This window comes from Podarcis muralis, chromosome 16, assembly GCF_964188315.1.
Source record: "Podarcis muralis chromosome 16, rPodMur119.hap1.1, whole genome shotgun sequence".
NCBI classification, from domain to species: domain Eukaryota; kingdom Metazoa; phylum Chordata; class Lepidosauria; order Squamata; family Lacertidae; genus Podarcis; species Podarcis muralis.
Window position 1 is genome coordinate 24,175,559 of NC_135670.1, and position 12,902 is coordinate 24,188,460.

Below are 12,902 nucleotides of genomic sequence, written 5' to 3' on the forward strand. Positions count from 1 at the left end.
GGTCACCAGTTGATATGCACAGAAATCCCTTCACACAGGGAAGAAAGGTGTTTTCTCTGTGCATATCACAGGGGCCACAGGTTGATGTTCCCACGTTGCGTTCACCTGCTGATACACATAGAAATCTCTTTCGCAGGTAAGAATGGTCTTACCTTCCGTGGAACAAGCCCCAGGAACAGCTAGGGAAGACTCCTGCCTGACTTCCTTGGGCATTGGGTATATGCCTCTTCGCTAATAATTTGCCCATCCCAGACTTTTCAATGCTGCTTTCCTAACTAAAGGAAGTCTGTTTCTTTTGGGGAGGGAAAGGCGCATACTGCTGTTCTCCTGTTTGTTTGCATCAACGGATGTGGAATAACCTGGGATGGTCGCTGTACATTGCTTGAGAATTGTAATGCTGTTTCTATTAAACTCTTGACAACCCATGAAATCGGCTCTTATTTGCTGTGACTAGCCCGTGAAATTTGCCAGCACGTTTTGCGTCTGTTGGTGTTGTGGTATTCTCCCCCTTCTCCCCCCGCCCCTTTCCTTATTCAAAGCAGAGCTGGTGTGGTGAAAAGAATGTTGGACTCACATCAGGGGGTTCTGGGTTCAAATCTCATTTTCTTCATAAAATCAAAAGTAGGCTTGTGATAGAGGGACGCGGGTGGCGCTGTGGGTTAAACCACAGTGCCTAGGACTTGCCGATCAGAAGGTCGGCGGTTCGAATCCCCGCGACAGGGTGAGCTCCTGTTGCTCGGTCCCTGCTCCTGCCAACCTAGCAGTTCAAAAGCACATCAAAGTGCAAATAGATAAATAGGTACCGCTCCGGCGGGGAAGGTAAACGGCGTTTCTGTGCACTGCTCTGGTTCGCTAGAAGCGGCTTAGTCATGCTGGCCACATGACCCGGAAGCTGTACGCCTGCTCCCTCGGCCAGTAAAGCGAGATGAGTGCCGCAACCCCAGAGTCGGTCACGACTGGACTTAATGGTCAGGGGTCCCTTTACCTTTACCTTTAGGCTTGTGATATGAAGTCAACCTGGTGGTGAGCACTAGGAAGGGATTTTGTGTGTGGTTGCCTTGTTGTGGTTTGATGTCAGATCTCATGGAGAAGGCAGCAAGTCAGGTCAGGAGTTGCAGGACCAAGAACAGCTCCAGGTGAGAGCAAGCTGAGCTCTTTATAACCTCTGCCCCCTTGTGACCGGCTTGAAGGATGAACGCTCTGTTCTCCCTCCTCTTCCTCCTTCATTCCCATGCCTCCTGCCTGCTACACTCCCTGTACTGCTGGACCAGTGAGCTTCTGTGCAAGGCATTTTGTTCCCTCGGGAACCTAATTATGGTGCCAGGAGGATAAAACGGAACAGCCTTGTGTACGGCAAACTGAGTTTCTTGAATGATTATTAATTTTCCTTCCCATATGCAAGAGCGGGAGGGTTCTGTGTGTTCATGTCTCTCATTCCTCCAGTACCAACTCATATGAAAAGGGAAAGTCTTGATCCTTCTCTTTCATGGAGCTGTTTAGGGAAGTTTTTAATGTTTGATGTTTTATTGTATTTTTAATATTCTGTTTGGAGCCGGCCAGAGTGGCTGGAGAATTTAGTATTATAAATAAATAAATTTATTATTATTATTATTATTATTATTATTATTATTATTATTATTTCTGCGGGAAATCACAGGCTGCCGCTCTTTCAACTGCCTGTCTCTCCAGAGAAAATATAAATGAGAAATCACATGGCTTTTCCTAGGTCTGCAGCACCTTTTGAGGATGGGGGCGTGAGAGTGGCCTCCTGCCCCATAGTGTTTCTGTTGGTGTACAACTCTGCTCCTTTTTAATCCTACAAGCCATGAGCAAGTGACCAGATCTTAGGAATGTAGGTAGCTGCCTAATATTGAGTCAGATTGTTGGTCCATCTAGATCAGTATTGTCTACACCAGGCATAGGCAACTTGGCTCTCCAGAGGTTTTGGGACTACATTTCCCATCATCCCTGAGCACTGGCCCTTGCTAGTTAGGGGTGATGGGAGTTGTAGTCCCAAAACCTCTGGAGGGCCAAGTTTGCCTATGCCTGGTCTACACTGACTGGCAGCAGCTCTCCCATGAGTTCAGACAGGGAGGCTTTCCCAGCCCCACCTGGAGATGCCGGGGATTGAACCTGTGACCTTTCGCTTGCAAAGCCGATGCCCTACCGCTGAGCTACGACTCTTTCTTAAATGCCCGCTGCTGAGATCGGAACTGTGAGTCTGTGTATCGTGCTGCTTCCCTACCCAGATCACTGCCGTTGAGTGTGTCTGGCTGCTGTTTTCTGTCTCTTCAATCTGCAGCTTCTTCTATTAATCCTGCAGCACAACATTAGTTTAGAGAAGGGATTTATTGCCTCTGTTGCTGCGAAGCATCTGCATGTGTTGAACGGTCCTCTCGCCGGCTGAGAATCCCAAAGTAGCAGTTCCTGCCTGGTCTGTTTTAGCAGGTTTCCTGGTCCTTTCCCACTGCTTCCCACAGAGAGGAGTGGAACAGCTATCCTGGGTTCTTACGTGCACCAGAACCCACGAACAGTTCAGTGCTTGGATTATTACCTCGTCCCCCTCAAGATTGGCGGTCATCACCTCGCACTGCAAATAACCTGGCTAAATCTGTGTAGTTCACAACGGGGGTAAGGCAAATTATTATCCGTGTTCAGCTGCAAGTGGAAATTTGTGCAGCAATACTTGTTGCTCCTCTCCTGTGCTGTTATTTGTCCCTTACCCTCCCCACCCCCCACAAAAAAAATCATTTTGCGGCTGCAGACATACCTCACTCGCCCATCCTCTCAGCTTAATGCTGGTTGCAATCCCAGCAGTGCTGCTGCCGCCTCCTGTTTTCTGCTGAGCCTGTGGCTTGCATGAGCTCTGACCCCATTTGAATGTCCCTGTTTGTTTCCCCACAGATCTGAGAAGAGTATTTTTTTCCTGCAGTGCTAGGGTCTCTCAAGAATGCTTCTCAACAGGTTATCTGTTTCTAGGAGCCATCTCATATTTTCTGCATTTTGTTTCCTTCTGAACTTAGTTTTTCCCAACCCTATTCACACACCCCCAATACCCTCTGTGCATGTGTAGTTTGTATATCCTCACGCTGCAATTTGTGATAACACGTCATACATCTGATGAAGTGGGTGTCCACAAATGCTTCTGCCGGCCTTCCCAACCTGGTACCCTCTGGGTTGTTGTGAACTACAGTTCCTCTCATCTCATGTGGATGATGGAAGTTGTAGTCCCAAACCGGCTGTGCTGGCCAGGACTGATGGGAACTGTGGTCCAAAACATCTGGAAGGCACCGATGTTGGGGAAGGCTGGCTTTATCCTTTGATAAATTAAAGGTAAAGGGGTAAAGGGACCCCTGACCGTTAGGTCCAGTCGCAGACGACTCTGGAGTTTCAGCGCTCATCTCTTTTTACTGGCCGAGGGAGCCGGCGTACAGCTTCCGGGTCATGTGGCCATGATGACTAAGCCGCTTCTGGCGAACCAGAGCAGCACACGGAAACGCTGTTTACCTTCCCGCCGGAGCGGTACCTATTTATCTACTTGCACTTTGACATGCTTTCGAACTGCTAGGTGGGCAGGAGCTGGGACAGAGCAACGGGAGCTCACCCCGCCGCGGGGATTCGAACTGCCAACCTTCTGATCGGCAGGCCCTAGGCTCTGTGGTTTAGACCACAGTGCCACCCGCACCCCTTTAATAAATTAGCTAGCCCTTTAAAGTTGGCAGAAGGCTCTTTGTTATTCTGCAGCGCCACTAACATGGCTGCCCCTCTGGAAATTGTTCCGGTTCTACAGAACACCCTAGAATTCTAGTCATAAAGTTGCCCAGGGGTCAGCGTTGGGCAGGCTTTGTGAATGAGTGCGGGAGGCAATATGGAAAGAGAACTTGCAGCTATTGAACTATAACAATAGAGGGCACGTGTGCTTGTTCTCAGATTGCTTTGAGAGAAAGAGAGTATTAGTTATCTGCTAAAGAATGAATGACTTGTATCAGTGGCTGATGAGGGGTAGATTGTATTGCCTTGAAAAGGGAGCAAAGGAAGGCCGTCAGAAAGGCCCCATCTCTTCCAGCATCCTGTTTCCCACAGCAGCCAATCAGATGCCTCTGAGAAGCCCGCTAGCAGGGCACATGCCCAACACCCCTTTTCAGCTGTTGTTCCCCAGCGACTAACATCCAGAGGCAGGCTGCAACTGATCCTGGAAGTAGCACGCAGCCAGCTTGACTGGTAGCCATTGATAGTCTTATGAAAGGTGAGTCAGGAGGAGCCTTATCCTCTGTGAAAGGTGAGAGTCAGTGTGGGGGTATTGCTTAGAGTGTCAGACTAGGACTCGAGTGACCAGGGTTCAAATCCCCACTTGGCCATGAAGCTCACTGGGTGACCTTGGGCCAGTCACTGCCTCTCAGCCTAACCTTCCTCGCAAGGTTGCTGCAGAGATTAAATGATGGGGAGAACCTTTTCCGCAACCTTGAGCACCTTGGAGGAAACGGTGGGAGGTAAATACAAAATTCGAGGTGAGTTAGGAGTAGCTGTTGATAGTCTTATGAAAATTGAGGTGGGAGTAGTCCTTATCCTCCATTGAAGGTGAGTAGTGGTGGTGGAGGGGGAATTTGAGTCAGTATACGTTGAAAGCCAAATTGGATCAAAGCCAAGCTTTCCCAAACAATATGCAAACCGAAACACTGCTGTATGTTGAAATTTGCACTTATCTGAATTTTGCAATGCAATTGTCTAGTCTTGTTTGTAAAAATGCAGGCATCAAGGAAGATATGTGTATAAAAACATAGCCTTCCACCCTCCCAGTCCCGTGGAGCATGTCCTGTCACTGTGTGTGTGTGTGTGTGTGTGTGTGTGTGTGTTTCAGGCCGCCCAGCCAAAGGGGCTGTCTCCACACCGCAGGGGCCCTTGCGCTCTGCCGCTGTGTGAGATTTGCAAAGGCAAGCTGGCTGCTTTCGCCTGCCCTCCCCCAAAACTGATCCATATGACGAAGCTGAAGACCAAACGTCAAAGGCGGTTAGTCTCAAAATGGTTGTGTGCTAGATGAAAAGTCTCGTGAAAAGATGAAAAGCAAGGCCAGCGACTCTCGGGCGCTGTTCCACTGACATGGTTCCTTCTGCGAAGAGCGGGCAATTAATGTAAGAGTTGCCAGCCCAGATAAGCCGAGCTGCTCTGCCTCCGCCTGACAGCGGTCGGCTACCTGGAGAAATATGCAGGAGCTACCTGTGAGACAGATTAAACCTTTCCAGGGGCCTGTGTCCTGCCAGTCTTGCCTCTTGCCGCTGCTTAGGATTCCACCTCCTGGCTTAATGGTTCTTCTGCAGGCAAATACAATTGCACGATTGCACCTGTCTGCTTTTGACTGCTCTGCACCCGTCAACCGTCTTCCTTTTCTCGCGCAATTTCGCCTCCCGTTACTTGCTTTCAAAATGTTTGTTCTCTAGCTCAGACTTGCCCTCCAGAAGATGTTACGGACTGCATCTTTCATCAGCTCCAAGAACAATGCGGTACGGGCTAAGTTGTGATATCATAATGATTAAGGCCTTAAATGATCATTTTAGGTTATATTTTAGTGACTAAGTTTTAATTTAAACTGTTGCTATATTTGTATTGTCCCTGTTATAAGGTAAAGGTAAAGGGACCCCTGACCATTAGGTCCTGTCGTGGCCGACTCTGGGGTTGCGGCACTCATCTTGCTTTGTTGGCCGAGGGAGCCAGCGTACAGCTTCCGGGTCATGTGGCCAGCATGACTAAGCCGCTTCTGGCGAACCAGAGCAGCGCACGGAAATGCCATTTACCTTCCCGCCGGAGCGGTACCTATTTATCTACTTGCACTTTGACGTGCTTTCGAACTGCTAGGTGGGCAGGAGCAGGGACCAAGCAACGGGAGCTCACCCCGTCGCGGAGATTCAAACCGCCGACCTTCTGATTGGCAAGTCCTAGGCTCTGTGGTTTAACCCACAGCGCCACCAGTGTCCCTCTATACCCAATTGCAAATTCAAATGTATCCCTATCATTTTTTATGACTTCCTTGATATTGTATGTGGGCTGGAACTGGTCTGTGACCAAAATAATACATTCATTCATTCAGTGCTGTACTGGCAGGGGCTGATGGGTATTGAGAGCTGGGTGCTGTAGCAGTTACGGTGTTGGACTAGGACCTGGGAGACCAGGGTTCAAATCCCCATGCAGCCATGAAGGTGACTGGGTGACTTTGGACCAATCACTCACTCTCAGCCTAATCTACCTCACAGGGTTGTTGTGAGGAAAATACACAGAGAGGGAGGGCTCCTCGGAGGAAAAGGTTCGCTATAATAACAAATAAAATGTTTGTAGTGCAAAACATATGGCAAAGGCCACTCTAAAGGTAAAGGTAAAGGTACCCCTGACCATTAGGTCCAGTCGTGGCCGACTCTGGGGTTGCGGCGCTCATCTCGCTTTATTGGCCGAGGGAGCCAGCATCCAGCTTCTGGGTCATGTGGCCAGCATGACTAAGCTGCTTCTGGCAAACCAGAGCAGTGCACGGAAACGCTATTTACCTTCCCGCCGGAGCGGTACCTATTTATCTACTTGCACTTTGATGTGCTTTCGAACTGCTAAGTTGGCAGGAGCAGGGACCGAACAACAGGAGCTCACCCCGTCGTGGGGATTCGAACTGCCGACCTTCTGATCGGCAAGTCCTAGGCTCTGTGGTTTAACCCACAGCGCCACCCGCATTCCTAAAGGCCACTCTAGCTTCTGCTTATTCTCTTTATTGTCTATTACATTTATATCCTGTTTTCCCTCCTAAGGAGCTCAAAGTGACACACACATAGTTCTCCCTCCTGTATTTTATCCTCACTACATCCTTTTGAGGTAGGTTAGGCTGAGAAATAGTAACCGGCCAGAGGCCATCACCCAGGGAGCAACCATTCTTATCCTTGGTTTAGAGAAATGCCTTTAAGCAGTGGTGTAGCATGGGTTGCCAGTGCCCAGGGCAGGGAGGTGCATGGAGCCCCAGGCTGCGGGTTCTGCTGCTGCTGGCAGTGGCCATGCAACTTCTCGGCTTGGTGGCTCTGCTGCCTCCTGGCTCTGCCAGCTCAGAGATGGGGCGTGTGGGCACCCCTTTACCAGCCATGAGGAGGCGGCGCTGCCCAGTTCCGAAGGCCTGCCTCCCCATGGTTCCAGAAGGTGGCAGGAGCTCATCCACACAGCCTTGTAGGGGCCCCTTGTTGTGCTCCTCTCAGTATTTTGCGCCCAGGGCCACCACCCCTTCGCCCCTCATGCCAGTGCCTTTAAGACTCACTTATTTCAGCTAGCCTGTCTTTTTGTGTTGGGCCTTGTTTGGTGGGCCTTTGTTTACTTATCCCCCCCCCCCTTAATAATATGACTATATTGCAGTTGCCTACAAAGTGCCGATTTAAAACCAGTGCAAAGTATAGCAGACAAATCGATGCATGAAACACAGTAAAGTTTGGGCTTTCTTTCTTTTTTTTAGTTTAAATTACAGTGGTACTTGGTTGTCAAACGGCTTGGCTCCCGAACAAATAGGCTCCTGAACACCGCAAACCTGGAAGCGAGTTTTCCAGTTTGCGGACGTTTTTTGGAAACCAAACTTCCGACGGGGCTTCCACGGCTTCCGGTTGAGTGCAGGAAGCTCCTGCAGCCAATTGGAAGCCGCGCCTTGGTTTTTGGACGGTTCCGGGAGTCGAATGGGCTCACAGAACGGATTAAGTTTGACAACCAAGGTACCACTATAGTGGCCCACCTAGTCCAGCATCCTGTTCTCACAGTGGCCAACTAGAAACCTTTCCACAGAAGCCTGGAAACAAGACCTGAGTGCAATGAGCACTGCTGTCCCCACTCAAGATGCCCAGCAAAAGTGATATTCAGAAGGATTGCTGCCTCTGAGTGAGAAGCCAGAGCATATCTGTTGTGGCTAGTAGCTGTGGACAGCCTTCTCCTCCATGAATTTGCCCAATCCTCTTTTTAAAGCCATCTGCATTGGTGGCCATCCCCACACCTCGTGGGAGCAAATTCTACAGCTGAAAGAAAGTCATACAGCTGCAGAGTTGAAAGGGATCTCCAAGGGTCATCTAGTCCAACCCCCTGAAATGCAGGAATCTCAGATAAAAGCATCCAGGACAGGTGGCCATTTGACCTCTGCTTCAAAACCTCCAAGCATCCGTCTTGCTGAGACAACAATGGTTTTAAGCTGGCATCTGTAAACAAAAATGCAAAGCTTTTATTTTAAGTTTAAATTACCGTATTTTTCGCTCTATAAGACGCACCAGACCACAAGACGCACCTAGTTTTTGGAGGAGGAAAACAAGGAAAAAACTATTCTGAATCTCAGAAGCCAGAACAGCAAGAGGGATCGCTGCACAGTGAAATTAGCAATCCCTCTTGCTGTTCTGGCTTCTGGGATAGCTGCGCAGCCTGCATTCGCTCCATAAGATGCACACACATTTCCCCTTACTTTTTAGTAGGGAAAAAGTGAGTCTTATAGAGCAAAAAATACGGTAGATTGTATATCCAATGGGCAAGGTTGCATTGGACAGTTTTAGAGGCAATACTGCTTCTGAGTACCAGTTGCTGGAAACAGCAAGAGGGGAGAGCGCTGTTGTGCTTGGGTCCTGCACATCCCCAATAAATAACGAGACAGTAATCTGGTTAACAATAAATTGATGCTGTAAATAGGATTCACCCCCCCCCCCTCGCAGAACCAGTCTGCCTGCCAAAAACCACTTGCCAGAGCCTTAATATGGAAATTGCTTGCTGTCCCCCAGTAGCGAGGAAAGGATTACTTTTCATGTAATGCGTTTTGAGAATATCACCTGTAATTACACAGCTCCCTTTTAAGAGCTTCGAAAGACTCTTGCAGTAAAATGGCCATTACGGGGCCATCAGGTGTTAAGAGAGCAAAGGAGATGATTATAAACTGGCTTCAGAGATGCTTGTCACAATGCACACATTTCGAACCACGTTTGGAGGTTCAGGATGCAAGCGTAAGGAGCTGGTGGAAAGGAATGTTGGCATGATTTATAAAGGAGCTCAGATGGTGTGTATGTGGTCGCTAACATGTTGCTGTCCTTCCCTCAGACCCAGAGGGCTCTCTTGGAAGGATCCTTAAGCTCTCCAGCTATCAAGGTAGCGACAGTTGAGAGGAACAATGTAGAAATGATACACCGGGTGGTAGTTTGGCTTAAAGAGCTGGGTTTTTTAATTTGCTATGAGCATTATGGAAACCTATTTTATCCCCCCTTCCTTTCCCTCTTTTGCTTTCTCTTCTTTGACCTTGTTCCTGGCCTCCTTCTCCAGGTTTCTTTCCCCCACAAAACAACCACCTACTCCAGCCTTGAAAACAAAAGATGGCTTGTGTAATATCCAGAAGGACATCAAGAACGAAGCCCAACTAAGCAGCTGTCAACTGGCGTGGGGTGTGTGTGTGTGTGTGTGTGTGTGTGTGTGTGTGTGTGTTTGTATGGTTTGTTCCATCCTGTTTGGGTCATGTTGCTGATCCAGAGAGGGCTGCTTGACAATAGGAAAGCCGAGTATTTGACACTCTTTTTGTTGTTTAGTCGTTTAGTCGTGTCCGACTCTTCGTGACCCCCTGGACCAGAGCACGCCAGGCACTTCTGTCCTCCACTACCTCCCGCAGTTTGGTCAAACCCATGCTGGTAACCTCGAAAACACTATCCAACCATCTCGTTCTCTGTCGCCCCCTTCTCCTTGTGCCCTCCATCTTTCCCAACATCAGTGTCTTCTCCAGGGAGTCTTCTCTTCTCATGAGGTGGCCAAAGTACTGGAGCCACAGCTTCACAATCTGTCCTTCCAGTGAGCACTCAGGGCTGATTTCCTTAAGAATGGATGCGTTTGATCTTCTTGCAGTCCATGGGACTCTCAAGAGTCTTCTCCAGCACCATAATTCAAAAGCATCCATTCTTCGGCGATCAGCCTTCTTTTTGACACTCTAGATTAAGGTTTAGGAACCGGCAGCCGCTGGGCCAAACCAGGTCCATGGAGTGATTGATAGCTGTCATGAAATTCTATTCAGTATTGATCCAGAGCAGAACTTCAACATATAGTTAGCAGAGTAAAAACTTAAACATGTTGCAGGATTCCCAAAAAATAGACCAGAGGCAATTGTATTTCACCCAGCAGAGCTTTACTGCTACTGAAGGCAAATGAGCATCATGGTGATAAATCCAATACATTCAGGGTTGGCACTGTCCATAAGAAATCCAGTTGCAGCAGGCTTGACTTAAACTTAACAATAACTTATAATAAGTCTAAACTTTAACACTAAGCATATTATGTACAGATCAGCACACCAGAAGGAGAGAGAGAGAGAGAGAGAGAGAGAGAGAGAGAGAGAGAGAGAGAGAGAGAAGAGTGAATCCCAGGCTCCTTCTGGCCTTATTATTATAATCAGAAAGAGATAATAGCATCTATACCAGGGATTGTTAACTTGCAGTCCATAGGCCATGTCCACCACCCAAAAGGGTTTTTCGTGGGCCTCCAAAAGCTGTCATTAATTAGGGTTTTTGTTTTAATTCTTGACAGTTCCATGGGTTCACACCCCCTTTGATGCCAAAACTTTGTTTTCCATGGCTTCCCAAGGACCCCCAAAAACTGCCAATTTCTGTAATTCATTGATTGATTGATTGATTGATTGATTGATTGATTTTTTAATGTATTCTTTAAGTTTTATCTTTACTAACTGCTCCTATAGCTTCCTCAGCATTGTGTCAAAAGGGATTTTGTGCTCCCCAAATCCCCGCCTTTCAAAATCAGCCCTTATTTGTTCTGAATTTAACCATGAATCATTAAAAAAACCCAATTTAAAATAGTAGAAGTCTCTATAAAGACTTGCTGAATAGGAGGCAAATATGAAATAGCCTGCCTTTAGTCACCTAAGGGAGAGAGACCTTGTTTAACAGAAATGTCTTTCAAAGATATTAAGGCCACATTGTTATCTGTGCTGCTTTTCAGTTTTCTGCGGTTAAATTTGAAACTATGGGTTGCATTTTATGTTGTGTTTCTTTGCTTCTCTCTCTCTCTCTCTCTCTCTCTCTGTGTGTGTGTGTGTGTGTGTGTGTGTGTGTGTTAGAAATTTAGAAATAAGCTAACAGTTGTTTAGGAGCCCATCTTACAAAATTCAGCCCAGATTGTGAATTCCGACACTGAGCATTCGGAACTAGAAATGCTTGTTAGAGAGCTCTGCTTTGCACATCTGTGTTTCCCCAGGAGTCTGACCTGTCCTTGTTCCACCTGCAAAAAAGCAGGGCTTTTAAGCTGTCAGGAGCATCTTGCCGTATTGTGCCTTTAATTGCTACACAGGGGATTGCCTGTCTTGTCTGGACTCCGCTTGACTAAGAATAGGAAAAGAGGGCTAGCCATTCTGCCTGGCTTCGGAGGGGAGGGAGGATGGGAAGGAATCTGCAATAGGTGTGTCTTGTCTGTCAGTGTAGTGGAGCTTATGTCCAGGGAGGGGCTCAGTACCGGATTTACGTATAAGCTAAACAAGCTGTAGCTTGGGGCCCCACTCTCTTGGGGGTCCCAAAAAAATTTAAAGGGAAAAAACCTGGATGTACATTTCCAAAATATAAGATAAAAAACAAATAAAATAAAACCTACATACAGCAACAGTGTTTTGTGTTGTGTAGGCTCCTATGATGTAAGTAATGGGCCCCGCCTGCTAGCCTGCTCCCTAAAATATCACTATTTGCTCATTTCTATATATAGGGTGCCTACATTCTGTATGTGCAAATGGCTCTAGGTCTATAAATTACCATATAGCATATATTCAATGCAAAAACCAGTGGCAATTTGTTGTTGACAGCTGTACATATAAAGGGCCCCATTACCTTCAGTAGCTCAGGGCCTCATCAAACCTAAATTCAGCCCTGGAGGGGCTCACTCTTTGCCTCAACACAGACACCCCAGTTGTGCAGCTGTATATATTGAATAAAGTATGTGAACTAAACAGGGATATGAGCTCAGTTTGCATAACTGTTTCCATTTAGGGGTTCGTGGCTGCAGATTTAGGATTGCAGGGTGAGGCGGGGGGAGTCAGAGCACTAAATAGCGTGTGCTGTGATGGAATGCGAATATCAGAGAGCTATTTTTTGCAACAACAGCCTTGGACTCTTGTGTGTTTGTGTGTGTGTGTACATATGTGTGTGTATGTCCCCATCTGGACTGGTCCCTTCATTTTCTCCTGGAGCATAATTTAACATGCTGTCTCCATCCCCCGCCCCAGGTTCCACATACTCTCCGCTAGAAACCTTGACAATTCTCTGCCCTGGCAATCCAAATCCTATGGCAACCCTACCACCATCACAACCCCCCCCCCCAAAGAAAAACCACTGACTTCTGCTACCTATATAGATTATGAAAACACAGCAAATGTGCATATGTTGTTTTGTTTTGCATGGTTTTTTTAGTGCACAGGTCTAGTTTTGCTAGAACCTCCACAACTCCTGAAAATCTTATTCATCCAGCATATCTCTGGCTTTGCAGGTTTCATTGGGTGTTTCTTGTATTCACAGATAAGACTTAAAGGTATATTCACAGGCTAAAGAGCTAGTAACCAGCTTTTAAAAGGAAAGGGAAAGGGAAAGAACTTGAGATCCTCTGGAAGTTGAATTTTAGACCCAGTTCCGTTTTCTAGGTTCTTGTGTAATCTGAACATACCCATATAAAACGTCCTGTGGATTTATGTCCCGTTAAGTGGATGAATAGGGACGCGGGTGGCGCTGTGGGTAAAAGCCTCAGCGCCTAGGGCTTGCCGATCGAAAGGTCGGCAGTTCGAATCCCCGCGGCGGGGTGCGCTCCCGTTGCTCGGTCCCAGCGCCTGCCAACCTAGCAGTTCGAAAGCACCCCCGGGTGCAAGTAGATAAATAGGGACCGCTTACTGGCGGGAAGGT

General features: G+C 47.6%; 1 protein-coding gene across 8 annotated transcripts in view; it reads left to right on the forward strand.

The window, feature by feature from the left end:
- The window catches only part of OSBP2 (oxysterol binding protein 2), a 154,239-nt gene that overhangs the window by 113,239 nt on the left and 28,098 nt on the right, over positions 1–12,902 (forward strand). The window lies entirely within an intron of this gene.